The sequence below is a fragment of the Condylura cristata genome, unplaced genomic scaffold, assembly GCF_000260355.1.
Source record: "Condylura cristata isolate star-nosed mole 26May11 unplaced genomic scaffold, ConCri1.0 scaffold00011, whole genome shotgun sequence".
Lineage (NCBI taxonomy): Eukaryota > Metazoa > Chordata > Mammalia > Eulipotyphla > Talpidae > Condylura > Condylura cristata.
In genome coordinates this window covers 56973494-56980261 of record NW_004567112.1, presented here as the reverse complement: position 1 = coordinate 56980261, position 6768 = coordinate 56973494, and positions in this window count along the sequence as shown.

The following is a 6768-nucleotide window of genomic DNA, read 5'->3' as shown; positions in this document are numbered from 1 at the left end:
TACCTTCAGATGTAGAATGGGGAAGTTTGAGACTGTGATGTAAAGGAGGAGATAACAGAACAGGTCACCTTGGGGTTGCCTAGGCAGGGTTTGTGGGGTGGGTGGGCATGACTTTTTCAGATCAGAGCCACTGCAGGAGAATGAGGTGCTATCTTGCACCTTCCAGCCCAGCCAGCTCATCCATCATTGACACAAACCATTACATGACCCTGAGGGGGACCAGAAGAACCACCAAGGCAACACACAGTATTGGAGAACTAGTCGATTATTGTTTTAAGCTACTAAGTTTTAGCTGATTTGTGATTCCACAAAGGGTAGCTGAATCTGTAGTCTATAAAGTGTACATAAGCTCGGCCAGGAGCATTGACTGTGTCCATGGTGACCTTGGGATTCCTGCTTCCCCTATGGGCATAATGAGGCATGTTGCAGAACTCAACAATCTTTTGTTTATCTTGAGTTGCCTCAAAAGAGTTGTCAACAAAAGCAGCCAGAATCCAGACTCTTCAGAATTTACTGTCCCTTAGAGAAGGATGAAATGCACCACATTCCTTGACTCCATCAAACTGCTATGCCTTGCGGACAGTCCATGAATCCAGGTGCTGCAGCGTCGAGACTAAGTCTGAGGGCACAAAGGTGGGGGCAGCTGCACAGGACAAGGACAGTTCGTGATCTCCATCTGAGGCCAGATGCTCCATGGGCCAGCGGCCATCTCCAGCAGGGTCTGGAAAGGCTTGGGCATTGCCTAGCGCAAGTGTACAAGCCTGGGAGCTAGTCTTGCCAGGTGGGCAGTGCTAGGGTTCTAGGACAGAGCACAAATCTGTGAAATATACTTGGGACCAGGTGTCTGGTACTGAGGGGAGGGGTAGGTTTGGGCTTACTGCCTGCCAAGTAAAAACTACATGTACTTGCCTGCAAGAATCACCTTTCTTCCCTGAGCCTCACAAGGATCAAGGGGCCTTTACTGTCATTCGTGGAGCTGACCTGTGGAGCTGACCTGTGGAGCTTGAGTAGGGCCATTGCTCTCCTGTGCTGATTTCTAAGTATTGAGCACACTGGGAGGGACCTGGAGAGTGCCTGTTCCTGTTTCACCAACACCTGCAGAATACATGGATGCCTTACTCGGCAGGGGACTGAATGGGTTAGTGAATGGCTGCATAAAGCTTCCTTCTTTGTCTCCAGGATTAGTGCTCCCTAGTTAGATACCTATTTCCCACTAGTCTGTGCTGAAGAGAGAATGACAAGTCACAGATGTGACTGCAGCCGTGTCTGGAGAAGGGGACCCAGGCTGTGTGTCTTCAGGGTTTAAAGGGCTGGGTAAGGAGGGAAGGACCAAAATTAGAAAGTACCACCTAAGCGGAACCCACCGCAAAGTCAAGACGGCAGGATTTTATTGCCTTTCACAGGGCTAAAACTGGGAAAAGAGCTTTAGTCAGCTAAGTGGCATGAGGGAGACCTTCACAGAAGCAGAAGCCCCAGTCCCAGGAGTCAGCAGAGCCAAAGCAAGAGAAGAATTGGGGGACTCCACACACCCACCTCCCAGCTCAGTCTTTTTTTTTTAAAGATTCATTTATTTATGCATACAGAACTGGGGTACAAGCCAGAGGTGCAGGGGGCATGAGAAGCTTCACCAGAGACAGAGCGGGGAGCAGAACAGGCAGATCAATGAAGTACACTGCTGAGGGGAGCAGTGGACAGGTCAGGAGAGGTCTGCCACGCCATGGGGATTTCCCCATGGATGAGCAGGGTGGGGTTGGGGGGATGGGGGGGGTTGGGAGGTTATCGAAGTGGTTGCGGCCAGCCTGCAGTGCTGCATCTTAACCCCTTGAGCCACCAGGGAGGGCCCCCAGCTCAGTCTTTTAAAGTGGACCCAAGGCTCCCCTCTGCCCCTGGTTTCCTGCAGCCTCTTCAGGCTGCAGCATTGGGCACAGTGCAGGACAAAGGAAAGACAATCAAAACCCAAGTAGGGAGAGGGCTAGAGAGACTTTTACCTAAAAAAGTGCAGCCCCAACCTAGGGACAGTCTCATATTTAGAACCAGGTTCAGAGAAGATGGGTGTAGTAGGGTAAGTGAAGACTGCCCAGGCTTCTGTGCCGCTGGCTTCTGTGCCGCTGGCCTCTGTGGCTGTCACCTGTGGCCTTAAGTGCTGAAGGCCATTGGGAGTATAGGCTCGGGTACGCATGCCAGATGGCGGACACCTGTAGTACATACGGGGTGGGCATGCGTAAGTGAGCACACCTGAGCCAGAGACTGAGCATATATAGGTACGGCAGAGGCCCGTGCAGCACAGTGCAGGAGAGAGCAGCGAAGAGACAGAATACCAGAGAAAGCCGAAAGAGTAAGGATTTGTTGCTTCACTATCAATGGTGTGGAAAGATCATTAAAGGCGTGAGAAAGCCACTGAGGGCTCCGGGACTCACCTTTCCCCATCCCCTGGATCATAGAGAACCTGCCCTGTGGCATCCATTACATCTGGCATAGATCTGTAGGATGATTCCATGCAGACATGTGTGGAAGAGGATGTGCAGGCCACAGGCACGTAGCACTCCGTGGCCATCTCTTCTGTGTGGACACCTTCCCAGAAGTGCTCCGAGGTGGATGAGGGCCTCCCCACCCCCACCCCCATGCAGAGGACTCTGCACATGGTGAGAGAGACATTGGCCAGGCATGGTGCCTGCGGCTTGGAGCCAGGGGATGAGTGTCCCTCACAGCTTTGCACATGGAGTCAAGGGCAAGGCTGGAAGCAGCATGGCAGCACAAGAGGTGGCCAAAGTCCAGGAACTGTGGGACAACTTCATGTGGAAGAGACGACAGCCTGTGTGTACCAGCGCACTGCTCCTGAGGCAGCAGTGATCAGGGAGGAAAGAGGGCCACGGTTCATCATTCGGAGCTTGCCCAGAGCTGACACAAGGAGAACACTGATGGACTTGGACTAACAGTTCTGCCAGAAGGTGGGGAAACTCTGGCAGGTTGATCTTAAGTCTATGGGTCCCTAGGGCTGGATGGTATCATTTGCACACCCCAGGAGATGAAAAGCAAGGGGTGATGGTGGGCCATGGTGGTCTAAAGCAGCCTGTGTGCTACCCAGCATGCCCAGGGCTGTGGCCTAAAGAGGCGATGACCAGAATAGAAGTTAGAGTCAGAGCAGAGGACAGGGCAGGCATGAGAGCACCCTAGGCCAGCTGAGTGAGGGAGTGCTCACCAGTTCTCTGCATCTGGGCAGGAGAGTATCAGAAAGCCAGCCCAGGTCAGGAAGCCCTGCGTGGTTAAGCAGCCAGAGATTGTTAAAGAAGGCAAGCCAGCCTCTTAAAATCACCTGTGGTGATGCCCTGTTCACTTTTGACTAACGGTGAGGTGCTGAGGAAACTGACCTAGGGGTTGGGGGCCCTGTGGCTTGTAGTGGAGGCCACAGCTGGAGCAGAGACCAAAAAGGGGACACATGTGTAGCTTGCTATGCACGGATCCTGGCCCATGTGTGTGTGCAAAGGGTTGGCCTTAGTGCATGGCTCTGCTTGTCACACTGGGGGCCATGAAAACCAAGTGTTGGAGTGACAGCAGTGAGTACCCTGGGGACTGCCAATTAACCCCAGAAGAGTCTACTGGTGTCACCTGTCTCAGAGTGAGTGCATCCTGGGTGGGGGAGCACACACAGACCTGTGGTAAAATCTTACTGTCCTGGTGTCTAGGGGCCTGAGGAGATAAACTAGAGATAAACTGACAGCAGTAAATACTTCAACAGACCCTCTCCCTACACCAGAGATCACTGCCCCCACCAGCAAGTAACTCCAGTGGAGGCCCTGCTGGCAGGAGAGACCCTGCCACCCCTGCCCATAAATGCCAAAAGCTCCAGCAACAACCTAAACCCTATAAAGAAAGATCCACACTCCCATCTTGGGGCACAACTCTTGGCCTGCAGAGAGTCATCACCTCTCTGACTTTCAGTAATGCAGGCTTCAGCCTGACACTCTTGGTCTCCATTTTCTAACACTGGGGGTGGATGCGGTGTATGGCTTGTGGCTGAGACCACAGCCGGAGAAGACCAGGAAGCCTGATGGCTCCTGGCATGTGACAGTAGATGCACCCACAGTGCACAGTGGTTGAATGGGCAGCAAAGGGTAGGTCGTCCTTGAATGAGCAGTGCCTTTGGCAGCAGATTTGAAGGATCATCTCGTGCTAACAATCTTGGTTTTTTTGACTCTGGATTGGTGCCCTGCCTGGGCTTGAATTCTGCTGCCTTTTTGGTGTATTGCTTTATTCATTTGCATTCTGTTTCCTTGCGTGGGTTATGGCTGCAGTGTTCCACATTTGCCAAGGGAAACTTCTGTGTAGGTGGTGCAGCAAAAACCCCCGAGGGGAAGCATTATAGGTTAAATGAAGATTGTTCAGGCCTTCACGCCCTTGGCCTCTGTGGCTATCACTGCACCTTAAGTGCAGGAGGCCATTGGGATCATGGACTCTGGGCACATATGCCTGATGGTGCACACCTGGAGTAGCGTGTGGGCAGGAGTAAGTGGGCGCACCTGAGTCGAGTGACTGAGTGGAGTTCTGCGGGCACCTGGTTGCCTCATTACAAATGGCGTGGAAAGATCATTAAAAGCCTAAAAAGCCACTGAGAGCTCAAGGACTCTTCTTACCCGTCTACTCAAGTCCATAGAGAAACTGGCCTGTGCCTTGCTCGATAACAGTGGGCGAGTACATGGAGGAATATACATGCCCGAGTATGTCATCATCTGGTACAAGCTAGGGTGGAATGACTGGGGCTATTACTTGGGGGGTCCATAGTTTCCACTAATGAAAGCATACTACCTCTAGTCTCTTACCTAACGTATCTAATCTTTACAAGTAAAGTAGGCTAGCTGCTCTTGCTAATCTGCCATAACGTCTCCCTCCTGTTTTCAGCAGATACTGGCTTCCCAGTATGTTCCTCCTACTAGGATTTATGTCCTAGTGAGAGGTGCCCTCTCTGCCTGACTATATTTTCGCTTGGCCAGCAGGAACCCTGGATACCAAGACAACAGCTCCAATAACAAAGAGGGCCAGGCATCCCACCGTTTCCAGCTGTCCCTATTCAAGAAGTCAGGTGGAATGGTGACTCCTCTGGACTTCACTGTGCAGAGTTTTCACTGGGGTTCCATTACATATGCATGACTGAATGAATCATTGGCTCCATGATTCACTTCAATCTCCAGTGGTCTACCTGCCTGGGATCACCTGGCTCAAGTTCCACTCCTCATCAAATGGTTGTTCTGCACAGCCAGGCCCCATCTGAGTCACTCATAAACTGTGGACCAAGACACTCCTGTCATTTCGGAATTCCAAGCATTTATAGGCTCTCTTCCAGGAACCAGGGACAAAGACAAAGCAGTTTTTTTTTTTTTTTTTTTTTTAAGATTTGTTTAATTAAACATACCAGAACTGGGGTACAGGTCAGAGATGTGGGGGGTGGGGGCGGGGTTGAGAGGATTCACCAGAGAGAGTGAGGAACAGAACAGGCAGATTAACTGAAATACACTGCTGAGGGGAGTAGCAGGCAGGTCAGCAGAGGCCTGCAATGCCATGTAGTTCACCTCCCTGTCCAGGGATCGAACTCGTGCTGCAGGGCGTCGGAGTGCTTCATAGTGCTGTGCTTTAACCCAATGCACCACCAGGGATGGCCCCAATCAGATTCTTTATTAAATACATGGAGGATCCCTGAAAATCACTTCATGGAGCTGGGGATGGGGCCATCAGTCTCAGATAAGAGTCGGCTTTGGGTCTGGGGCAGGGCACAGACTGCAGTAGAACTCAGACTGCAGTAGTAATGGCCCCCGCATTGTCTGGGGGTCTCACTCCCAGATCCAAGACTTCTGTCTGTGACTGTGAAGTGTGCGTGAGCATAGGGCAGTGGGCACAACTCCTCCTTCCCTCTCCTGCCCTGGGAGAGGATCCCTTTCTCTTGAGCTTGGAGCAGTCTGGGCTCCCCTGTCAGTATCACCCAAAGGGCCAGATACAAGAAGAAGCCAGCTTGTAGTCTGCCAACCCCATGGGGAGACTGAGTCTCAGCTGGGTGTTTTTCCACCTCTTGTCCTGGAAATGGTTGCACATGTGGCTCAACTCGACACCCTTGTTGGATAAAAGATGTGTTCTCATGTCTGTAACTGATTCCACTCACACCTGGGGAACAAAAACAGGTTGAGATGACCCTTCCCCCTAAAACAACCGTCTTTTCTTTCTTAACCTTCACCCACAGAGCCCCCTGAGAGCTGAGGGACAGTTTCACTTCCCAGATTTCCCTCTGTGCCTGTGCTTTGCTGAGGAAATTCTAAAATGTAAAGAGAAGGGAAGGCATGACCGTGTGATGGCTAATTATTATATGTCAACTTGGCTGGGTCAGAGGGTATCCTGATTAAACTTTAGTTCTTGTATATGTTTTTTCTTAATAATATAAAAGTTTATTTTTAAATCGTTTTGTGCGTTTTTCCATCTCGGTTGCAATACCCTTGGGCTTCCCATCACCAAATCACCCGTGTGCCATCACCATAGTCCATTGCATTTCCCTCCCTCCCCCCTCACTGTTTTTGATCCCATTCCCCACTCCACCCCCCATAAAATGTCTCTAGTCTATAGCTGTTCATTATTATTATTATTTTTTCCCCTGGTCTGATATACTCCTGCTAAGAGTGAATCCATCCGGTATTTTTCCTTTTCTTCCTGGCTTATTTCACTAAGCATGATCCCTTCCAGCTCCATCCATGTTGCTGCAAAAGACATGTTTTTATTTATTTTTTTTTG